This window comes from Nomascus leucogenys, chromosome 22a (genome assembly GCF_006542625.1).
Source record: "Nomascus leucogenys isolate Asia chromosome 22a, Asia_NLE_v1, whole genome shotgun sequence".
NCBI classification, from domain to species: domain Eukaryota; kingdom Metazoa; phylum Chordata; class Mammalia; order Primates; family Hylobatidae; genus Nomascus; species Nomascus leucogenys.
This window is the reverse complement of record NC_044402.1, coordinates 23,872,012-23,883,487: the sequence shown is the minus strand read 5'-3', so window position 1 is coordinate 23,883,487 and position 11,476 is coordinate 23,872,012. Positions and strand designations below refer to the sequence as shown.

The following is an 11,476-nucleotide window of genomic DNA, read 5'->3' as shown; positions in this document are numbered from 1 at the left end:
TTACTGTCATACAGGGTTCCCAAAACTTTTAATTTTATGACTCCATAAGATGCAGAAGTGAGAAAGAGATGTAGATCACTGTTGGGTAGACAGCAGAGATGCGCTTCTTTTTCACCATGGCATTTTAATTCTCTTTCCTACTATTTAATTAGTTCAACAAATGTTTAGTGTCAGAAACTGTGTGCTGAGCACTTGGGATACAAAGGATTTTTATGGTTTTAGGTCTTATATTTAAATCTTTTTAATCCATCTTGAGTTAATTTTTATATAAGGTGTAAGGAAAGGGTCCAGTTTCAGTTTTCTGTATATGGTTAGCCAGTTTTCCCAACAGCATTTATTAAATAGGGTATTCTTTTCCCATTGCTTGTGTTTGTCAGGTTTGTCAAAGATCAGATGGTTGTAGATGTGTGGTGGTATTTCTGAGGCCTCTGTTCTGTCCCATTGATCTATATATCAGTTTGGGTACCAGTACCATGCTGCTTTGGTTACTTTAGCCTTGCAGTATAGTTTGAAGTCAGGTAGCGTGATGCCTCCAGCTTTGTTCTTTTTGCTTAGGATTGTCTTGGGTATACAGGCCCTTTTTTGGTTCTATATGAAATTTAAAGTAGTTTTTTCTAATTCTATCAAGAAAGTCAATGGTAGCTTTATGGGAATAGCATTGAATCTATAAATTACTTTGGACAGTATGGCCATTTTCACGATATTGATTCCTCCTATCCATGAGCATGGAATGTTTTTCATTTGTTTGTATCCTCTCTTATTTCCTGGAGCAGTAGTTTGGTCACTGGCACCCACGTGAAACTGAGAGCTGCTGTCTTTGGTCCTGATGGCAGTTTTTACAGAGATGTTCATGGGGGATGTGGAGAAAGATGGCAGAGTCTGAACATTTTCTAAGATGCAGAAAAAATTCTCCTCTCTCATTCATTTAACTAGTAAGCCTTACCTTTATTCTGCTAAGCCTGTGAACATAACTTGGAAGATTTTTCTGGAATTCTTGTCTTTTTTAATACTGACCAAATTCTTAGATGAGTGGTTCAAAATGCTTTCTCCCTTAGTTTTGCATTTTCCACACTGATTTCTCTGCCTTGATAGTCTTTGTATGTGTATCATGTTAGGGAGTTTCATATTACATTATTCCTTCGTGTTCTTTTCTCCACAGACATCAGTTCAGCCTCTGTGAATTTAAAAATAAATCAAGCTGTAATTAACCTATTTATGTAAATGAAAAATTCTCTATCACATCTCCTTTCCTCCCCTACAACAAGGTATCTGCTCCTCCTGTTTGTTCTCAATAACAAACAAAATTCCTTGGGCTGATGATATTACTTGTCAGCCAGCATGGAAGAATACTGTGAGTCATTGTATTTCCTGCTACCTGTTTCTGTCCTTTTTAAATATATGAAGCTTTTGCTCATCTCTTTATTTCCTTAATATTTCCCTCATTGTAGGTCAGTAAGCTTTACACCAGACACTATCTTTCTGGTCAGTTTACTCACTCCTTCTTTAACTTTCTTTATGTCTAAAGAAATAAAAAAATCACAGATTTTTTTGTTTCCAATTCTTTTCCAGTTATCTTAGAAATATTTTTCTCCCTCTCTTTGTTCCACTTGTGAGAAAAAGGGGGCTAATCCAGACTATTCTATGTAGAGTATTGCTGGCAATATCTCTATAGTAAAGAGAGTGAACACTGGAAGCTTTGATATGGAATTAGGGAGAATAAAGAACCAGTGCCTTGTAAACCCAATGAAAATACACAGTAAATGCATTCAGGGTCTTTGGAAGTCAACGTTTGCTTCCTTATCTTTCTCTAATTAAATCTACTCTCACAGAACAGAATCTTGATTTTTGTTTTGTGTTTCTCTTTTCTGTTTCAAGTATATTGTTTGCTACAATTGTTCTAACACAGTTGTACAATATTTCAGTTCCTATTGAGGTTAAAAATACTTTTGCTAACTGGACACTTACAGATGATGCATAACATTTCATTTTGTCTTTGAGGTCAAAGCAATCAGCATATGACTTTTTGAAAACATTTATTTCCATCAAGGGACTACTGTGCACTAATTTCTTATGCTTGATGAATTTTATTAAATATTTTATTGCCAATCGTTTATTTTAAAAACTGAATGCCTCCACTTCCTTTGCATCAAACAAATAACCACCTTAATGGGTAGGTTACTAACACTCCAGTTTTTAATGTCTATTCATTTATTCATATGGCAATTCTTTACAACAGTTATTCATAGAATGCTTAGTACATACCAGGCATCATGCTAAGTCCTGAGACAGAGATATTTAAGAACTCCAAATTTCAGGTGCTCACATTCCAGTGGAGGATGTCAAATGAGTAAAAAGAATTACAAGATAGTGACAATTATAAGATAGTGACTAAATGATAACAGAGATACAAAGTGCCCTAGGAACACAGAAGAAGGTACTAACTTATGCACTGGGGTCCAGACCTGGAAACTTTACTATCAGAAGGGTTTTACTTGTATGGTAGGCGGTGGAAAAAACCTGACAATTGTAACGTAATCTTGAAGAATTAACCTCATTGGACTAATAGCTGAGCAGGGATTTCTAGGCCTGATTGTCATACATCTGGTGTAGTAGTATGGGCTTTGGAATTAGACACCTGAAAATAAATTCTGGCTCAGCCACTTACTAAGTAGTGGCCCCTCTAAGATTCAGTTTTCTCATCTACAAAATGGGAATGATGACACCTGCCTCATATAATATGGCTTGAATGAGATAATGATGTTTCTATCTTTTCTTTAAGCCCCTCCTGATGGAATTTACAAATAACAAGAGTAGTGGAAAAATTGAACTCTGATAATCACACTTGGTAAACTCAAACTCCAGGTTAAGCAATTTATATACCTAATTCTTTAGATCATCATCACAACCTTATTAGGTACATATTATTATTTCTATTATCTTCAAATAACAAGAATGAAAATGAAGCTTACGAAAGTTCAATGATTTGCCTAAAGACGTGGTTAGTAAAAGATATTGCAAGAGATTGAATTTACACCTGCATGGCACTGAAGTCCAGGTTCTTACCCACTCTTTTACTCTTGTTCTGTCTTGGTTTATTTTGATTGATGAGTATGGCCACACTTGTCTCACATGTTTTGTTCTCAGACAGAAGACTATGGTAGACATTAGATTATACTTTCCATGGGGACATGCACCATGTGTGTTTTGCTAAGCAGAATTGTCATCTTATTGCACAGAATCTAGTACCAAGAAGGCACACCTATTTGTAAAGGTGCAGGCTATGCTGATGTAACAAAGGGACTCTAAAACACAGATATTTATTTTCCTCTCCCATAATAGTTTATGGCTGGTAGGTAGGCTTGACTTTGCCATTTTCAGTAAGTAGGCAACAGTGAGCAAAAGTCCAGGTCAAGGATTTTCTTTAAGGTAAGTGATGCTGAAATTGCCCCCACTCTTCCCACTCAGTTGCCATTAGTGCATACTTAGGTCACACACCTGTAAGATCAACTGGAAAATGTAGGTTCTAGTTGGACAGCTACCTGCTCAGGAAGGAAGTGTGATGGTTCATTTTAGGTGTCAACTTGTCTGAATTCAGGAATACCTAGCAACTTGGTAAAGCATGATTTTGGGGTGTGTCTGTGAGGGTGTTATCAGAGGAGATTAGATATGAGTCTGAAGGATTAGGTGGAGAAGATCTGCCCTCAATCTTCATTGGCATGAACCATCTAATCTACTGGGGGCTGGGAGAAAACAAAAACAGAGAAAAAGTGAGTATGTTGATTTTGCTGCTGGGGCTGGGATAACTTCGTCCTCTCCTACTCTAGGACAATAACTGCAGGCTCCCCAGCCTTTGGACTCCAGTGCTTAACAAGAAGGCCCTTTCAGGATTTCAGAGCTTTGGCCTTGGACTGAGAAATACACCATTGACTTTCCTGGTTCTGAGGCTTTTGGTCTTGGACTGAGCCATGCCGTCAGCATCCCAGGGTTTGCAGCTTGCAGATCACCTGTCATGGGACTACTCAGCCTCCATAATCATATATAAATAATAATATAAATCCTATATTTATATAATAAATATAATAAATCATATCTCATATATTTATATTTATCTATATATATTCTATTGGTTCTCTCTCTCTGGAGACCCCTGAGTAATACAGGAGGTGAGAATAGATTTGGGGATACTACCAGCAATTTCCATTACAGTGCTCAATGAATATTTATAGAATGAATGAATGAAGACAATCAAAGCATGTAAGTCAACCTGGGCCCCAATGAGATTGAGGCAAAGATGTTAGTTTGATCCACTAGCTTAGAAATCTATGCCAGCATGCCAATGTGTCTTGCCAGCTAATTCTTGCCAAAACACATTTTTAGTCAGAGCTACCTATTGTAAGTATCTCTTCACTGTAGTGTTTTCCTCTAATCTATTACTGTCAACTTTTCTCCTGAATGTCAGAATGGGATCGAAGCCACAGAAGAGTTTATGTGATCTCCGTGGATTATGCTGCCCTCTTAAGGAAGATAAAGTGACAGGTTATACAGTACTTATCTATATCACCTGTCAGAGGCTCTGCATCTGGGGGCAGAGAGAAGATCAGGAGTTTTAGCTGGTTATTTGTGATTCTCTTTCACAACTACTTTGTGAAACTACCTTGTGTATCTCTGACATTGGCAAAATATAGTTTTAGTTCTCCTAAAGAAAGTGCTGGAAGTTTATTCCCTATGAACTTCTAGACTCTATCAGATCAATATTCTGGTGGGAAGTCTGTCCTAGCAACTTCTTCTTTTCTGCAATGTGACATTTTCTTTATCTTATTACAATTTTTTTTTTAACAGCCAGTGTAGGAGCCTGTATAGTGTGATGTCCAACTGGTGGCAGATAATTTGTCCCACACAGAGTGTGACCACTCTTCTTTGTTGTCCAAGTATATGGCAGAGTTTTAAAAATTTCACTGAGTCAGTAGTTAGAATTACAATAGACTTTATGAATGTAGAAGGGGCAAAGCCACAGATCTGGGGGGGCTAGTAAGCGAGGCGGTATTCTTCAAAACTTACCAAGGTGGAACCTTTCTCACTTGCAAGGCTGAAAAAATAAAGAATAACTACGGAAACCTTATATCTCTTTAAGCTCTTTCATTCCTAAGAGCTTAAAGTGACACTCTAGACCTACATCTCATTTATTTTCACAACATCCCTGTGGAGTCAGAGGCTAGTTTTTCTTCACTGTTCATGCTGTTCAGAGGGAAGCAATGCCCTGAGAACTCAAATGACTTGCATTCAAGGTCAAAAAGTGAGAAGTTGTAAAGCCAACGCTTGAATTCAGGTGTTCTGACTCTTCCCCTAGTAGCTGCTTTAAGATTATCACATTTGGGAAAGGAATTTAGCTGGGAGAACTAAAAATATATCATAAATAAACATGATGTCATGATACATCAAGGTTCAGATCTGGAAATGTTTCTTAGTCTGCAGATTAAAAAATGCTTTTGATGAGTCAACAACATTCAATGCTGTGAACTGTTCTCACTCCATCAAGCCATAGGCACAGAGATCATTCTGTATTTAGTTTGGAATGTTGCCCCAGAATCAGAGTTCCTAAATAGCACTAATGATTTCACAGATTTCAGGAAGAATAGGGGACATTGACCATGACACATAACGATTCTCATTACATGGTTGCAGAATAGAATACTTGTTATTACCAATTAAAAAGTGGGGTGAACAGAATCTAAATTCATGAACGTGTAGGGTTGGAGCAGAGTCTCCTTAGCCCTAATGGTAGCTTTGTGTGAATCAGAAAGTGTGCTTTTCTTCCAGGTGGACACAACCTTAAGCCAGGGTACACAGGTTAGTGAGCAAAGCTCTGGCTGGATTCAGCTTTGTTTATTCATCTCCTCACATGGATGGTCTTTGTGGCCATCTAAGATAGAAAAACACCCTTCAAAGTCGCCTAACTCACTTTCCCACATTCAGGTAATATAATACCATGTCTACCTCACAATAGAAATTAGTTCACTTTTTAAAAACTCTTGGCAAAAATATTTTCACAACTGCATCATATTGCTTCTCATAATACTTTGAACTCCTTGATGTTAGGATATGTTGAGGAGGAGGAGAAATAGATGCAACTATAAAATAAAAAATGGTTTGAATATTTTGACTAGCTTTTTACCAGAAAAAAAAAAGGACTTAAAAGATACTTGAGGTGACCTGGCCCAAGTTGTCTGAAAATTCCTTCTCTTAAATAAAAAAATATGGGTATGGTTCATCTTTATATGAAGGAAGATATAATGAATGTCCAATATTGAGAGGAAGCTGACATTTACACGTAATTTCTTAGGAAGTCAACCTTAGGCGGGACACAACTTTCAGCATTGAAAGGCCAGAGAGAGGGAAAACCTATGTTGTAGTAGGTCCATCTGATACATTCATCCTTGTAAGTAAAGGGATAATTTGTCCTACTTTTCTGAAAATCTAAAATTACCAACTTTCACTTGGGACCTGAGTTCGTGTGATCAATCATAAAACAGATGGGACAAAAAGGAGATTAAAAGAAATAAACTACATTAAAAGTAGACTCTTAGCCAATCTCTTTGATCCCACTTACCTCAAATTAAAGCACTGTATGATGGACAGTGACTTCCTCTCTGAAAAGACAGCAACAATCAGTTTTATATAGATTATGAATTTGCAGCATATTTAAGACGCTTCACAAGAGGTGCGTTTATAATGTGCTCCCCATTGAAAGTGAAGAATAGCAGAGGGAAGTGCTGGGATATAGATGTGTAACCTGGACAAACTTCAGACAGCCCAATAAAAGAAGAGGGCCTAAATTTTCCATGAATCAGGATTTTAGATAAACGTAGGCCTGAAGATCAAGAACGACTAGTGCCTCCAAAATATAAGTAGTTGTGATAAACAAAACAAAACAAAACAGAACAAATAAAACCTAGTTCCTACAAAAGTTGCTCTCTTTTTTTAGACTCTATTATTTTTGTAAGAATATTATTATGAACATGTGGTCATGCAGATGTTTGATGGGTATATCATAATTCACAGCTTAAGAAAAGGAGGTGGGCAGAAATTAATTGATTTGTTCAAATGGCATTAGCAAACAAAATTTCCAATTTCTGATTTCCATATGTTTCCATAAACTTGACAATTTCTAGAGTTTGCCAAATAAATCCATGAAATACCAATAGGTACTATTTGTTAAGTGGATACAATATACTAAGGTTTGTGTCCCCTGCAAATTCATATGTTAAAACCTCATCATGAATGTGTTGGAACTAATAGGTGGAGCCTTTGGCAGGCAATTAGGTCATTAAGGAGGAGTACTGATGAATGGAATTAGTGCCCTTATAAAAGAGATTCCAGAGATCTAACTAGTTCCTTTCACCATGTGAGGACACAGCAAGAAGGCACCATTCATGAACCAGAAAATAAGTCTCACCAGACATCTTAATCTGCTGGTACTTTGACCTTGGACTTCTCAGCCTCCATGACTGTGAGATTTTTCTGTTGTTTATAAGCCACTCAGTTTATGGTATTTTGTCATAGCATACTGAACATTCTAAGACATTATGTGAATAATTATTGTGTGTATTAATTACTATGCTAAATTCTTTACATAGTATGATGGACTGAATTATGTCCCCAGTAAAATATATATGTTGAAGCTCTAGCCTCCGATGTGACTGTTTTTGGAGATAGGGACTTTAGGCAGGTAACTAAGATTGAATGAGGGGCCGGGTGCAGTGGCTCATGCCTGTAATCCTAGCACTTTGGGAGGCCGAAGAGGGTGGATCATTTGAGGTCAGGAGTTCAAGAGCAGCCTGGCCAACATGGCGAAACCTGTACTAAAAATACAAAAATTAGCCAGCTGTGGTGGTGAGTGCCTGTAATCCCAGCTACTAGGGAGGCTGAGGCAGGAGAATTGCTTGAACCTGGGAGACAGAGGTTGCAGTGAGCTGAGATGCGCCACTGCACTCCACCCTGGACGACAGAGCAAGACTTTGTCTCAAAAAAAAGATTGAGTGAGGTCATGGGGTAGGGCCCTAATCTGGTAAGGCTGGTATCATAATAAGAGAAAGAGACTCCAGAGATCTCTCTCTCTCTCTCTCTCTCTCCTTGCATGAGCACAGAAGAAGAGCCACACAAGGACACTGCAAGACAGAGGTCCTCTATAAGCCAGGACAAGAGGCCCCACTAGAAACCAATCCTGATGACACCTTGGTCTTAGACTTCTGCCTTCCAGAACTGTGAGAGTATATATTTTTGTTGTTTAAATCACCCAGTCTCTGGTGTTTTGTTATGGCAGTCCCAGTAGACAAATATATATAATTAGCTCAACTTAGCTTCTTAATGGAAATGTGGTATTATTTTAGAAATTCAATATAGTGACTAGCAGTAAGGCTGTGTAGATCCCAGTTGCCTGACCTCCAATCCCAGCCCTACCACTTCCTACCCATGTGACCTGGGAAAGTTCTCAATCTCTCTATTCACATGATTTTTTCATCTGCAAAATGAAAGTAATAAGAAGTATCTTTCTCATTGGGTATAGAGAGGGTTAAATGCATTAATGTTTAGTATGATAGTGACAGGCATAGAGAAAACACTCAATATGAATAAGCTATTTTTATTAGCCCCATTTTCAGATGGAGAAACTGAGGCCTAGAGAGATTAAAGATCAAGATCAAAATGCTCAGCTACTAAGCTATTAATCTGGGAAGTACCATTATTAGAGCCAGATTCCTTATTTTTAGAAACCAAGGCCTCCATCTTTATACTGTATTGACCTTCAGGCAAAGCACAATCAAATGAGATATGCAGTTAAATTTTTTTCTAAGTAGACTAACAATCTACACATTTTGCAATTTGCCTGCTTGCATTGCAGAGCCAGAGCTCTAGTGGGGCATTTTGAACCACTTTACCTTGCTAAAATTACCAGGGCTTTGAATGTCAGGCAGGAAGAAATCTATTATTTCTCCCCAACATAATCCCAACTTGCTTTCTCTTGTTTCAGCAGTTCTAGGAAATGTCCAAAATACAGGCTAAGCACTCTGGTAAGTGCTTAAAGTATATAAGGAAATTTAGCTATAGAAAATGCTACATAAAAAACATGCAGTGGGCACTGAGAATTCCAAGGTAACCTTAGTCTACTAAGTTTATTTTACTTCATTCCATCGGGCAGTGAGACCTAGATGGGTTTGTAAGACATTAAGAGATGTTGGTCTTTTGGCAGCTTATTCATCTCTATGGTAAGTACTGCATACTGGGAACAATTAGGAAATTCCTCCCATCTTTGTCTCAGGTAAACCATTATCTCTGCCCACTTGGTTGGATTTCTGTTGGCTGTGGCCTTGGTTCTCTGGTTGCTTATGGTATGATTTGTAAGACATGACTTACCTTCTGGAAAGCCAGAGGCCACATCACTGTCAACTATTTAATATACTCTTGACCTGAGACCATGATGCATGTTAAGTGCTCTTTGGTATGGCCAGAGGGAGAGGAATTTAATTGCTTTGGCTTATGATGGGCCATCTTCTCTTTGCTCTTGATGTTTTGCCAGAGGTGCTCAGTTGATCTTCCATGATCTTGTCTCTGTACACACTTGGTCCTCCAACTCCTACTTCTCTTCATGGTATATCTTTGTGTTTCCATCATTTAGCACATAATAATTATTTGCTGTACTTCGAGGTCATTGAAGGTAGGAAGTATATATATATATTGCTATATATATTCATATATATATATATATATATATATATATATATATACACACACACATATATATAGTCTAGATGCTATGGGCTATGCTGGGCATTGGAGATAGTTTCAAGGCACTCAAAATGTATATCCTGAATGAATGCACCAGTGAAGGGATTAATGGGTTCTACTCAGTTGCTGTTGAATGAAGAGGACCTAGCAATATACATTTCCATGTTATAGGATATTGGAAGATAAAGGATTGAATAGATATTTATATATGTGCACTTCTTTGAAACATGGCCAGAAGTCAGTATCTTCTTAGACCAAATGGCAATACTTAAGAACTGGATAACTTTCAAATTTGTAGGTGCTGGAAGATACTAAGTATGTTGGCTTAGTTGAAATTCTCCAGCTTCTTCAATTGTCAGAACTAAATGCTATTCTGAGAAGGAGCTCTGATGTCCCCATGGTAACAGGGCCCCATTAAAGGCATGACATCACAAAGCTGTCCTTGTTTGAAGACACTTGGGAATTTCAGGTATAAACAGAAATACTGTTAAAGGCAAATTATACATACATATTCTGTGTAATTATGTGCACAGGTATAGATATGTCTAATTTAGCCACATCTCTCATTTAGTTTTGTTTATCATTAGGCTTTTTAGTGACTTAAATCTCAGACATGGATATAGCTCCAGGTGCTTAAATAAAAGCTCATTTAAATTTTGGAGTAAATCTCAATTCATTTGCTTATTTACTTATCATTACTCTTAATACAATGAAGAGAATGTTGATTCTTAAGATAACCTCTGAAATGGACACATATACTGTCTGTATGCAAAATCACCCAGCACCTTTGCTGGCCATTCGTAGCCTGGGCCAGTACTAGCAGCATGCCTGAAAGAGGGTATTTTAGAGCTAAGAGAAAGAATTGTCCAGACAACTTGGGCAAGGTCACCTCAAATACCTTTTTTTTTTCTTTTTTTGAGATAGGGTCTCACTCTGTCACCCAGGCTGGAGTGCAGTGGCACGATCTCGGCTCAGTGCAATCTCTGCCTCCTGATCTCAAGCGATTCTTATGCCTCAGCCTCCTGAGTAGCTGGGAATACAGGCGTGCATCACCATGCCTAGCTAATTTTTATATTTTTAGTAAAGCTGGGGTTTCACCATGTTGGCCAGGCTGGCCTCAAACTCCTGACCTCAGGACGCTCGCCTCAGCCTCCCAAAGTGCTGGGATTACAGGCATGTACCTCAAGTATCTTTTAAGTCTTTTTTTTTCTGATAAAAGCTAGTCAAAATATTTAAAAAATTATTTTGTAGCTGCATCTACTTTGCAGTGTCAGGAAAAGAACACAATTTTTTTTTTTTTAAAGAAAGAAAACATAAGGTCCATGGATTTGGGAAGGGTCTTGATTCCCTCACCAATAGCATTATCCCTTTGCCTAGTTATGGATTCCCTTCCTATCAGAGACAATGCTTTTAATGGCTCCATTTTTATGTTATACAATGCAGCCAGGAAATATGTTAGGCAGACTGGATTAGCTCTGAAAATGCAGAAAAATATGACAAGGTGAAAGGCTAGTCATGAAGCTGATTAGCTCATAAATAATAAAAACTTGACAGAACTTGTAAGAAGAAAATGTGAACAATTTGCATAACTGTGTTGTAGGAACAAGTGTGTCTAAGTGTTTATGCTGGCTAAAGAAATGCTCTGAGCTGGAATATTTGCCAAGGTGACTCTTCTCTCCATGGTGCTTTTTTAAAG

The 11,476-nt window shown here is 37.8% G+C and overlaps 1 long non-coding RNA gene across 1 annotated transcript; it reads right to left on the bottom strand.

Moving 5' to 3' along the window:
- Positions 1-924: 924 nt before the first annotated feature.
- On the bottom strand, positions 925-9,508 carry LOC115832319. Its single transcript, XR_004027727.1, has 3 exons — positions 9,409-9,508; positions 6,608-6,647; positions 925-1,174 (listed from the first exon to the last, which is right to left on the bottom strand). It is a non-coding gene; the product is annotated as an uncharacterized LOC115832319 (long non-coding RNA).
- Positions 9,509-11,476: the final 1,968 nt, after the last annotated feature.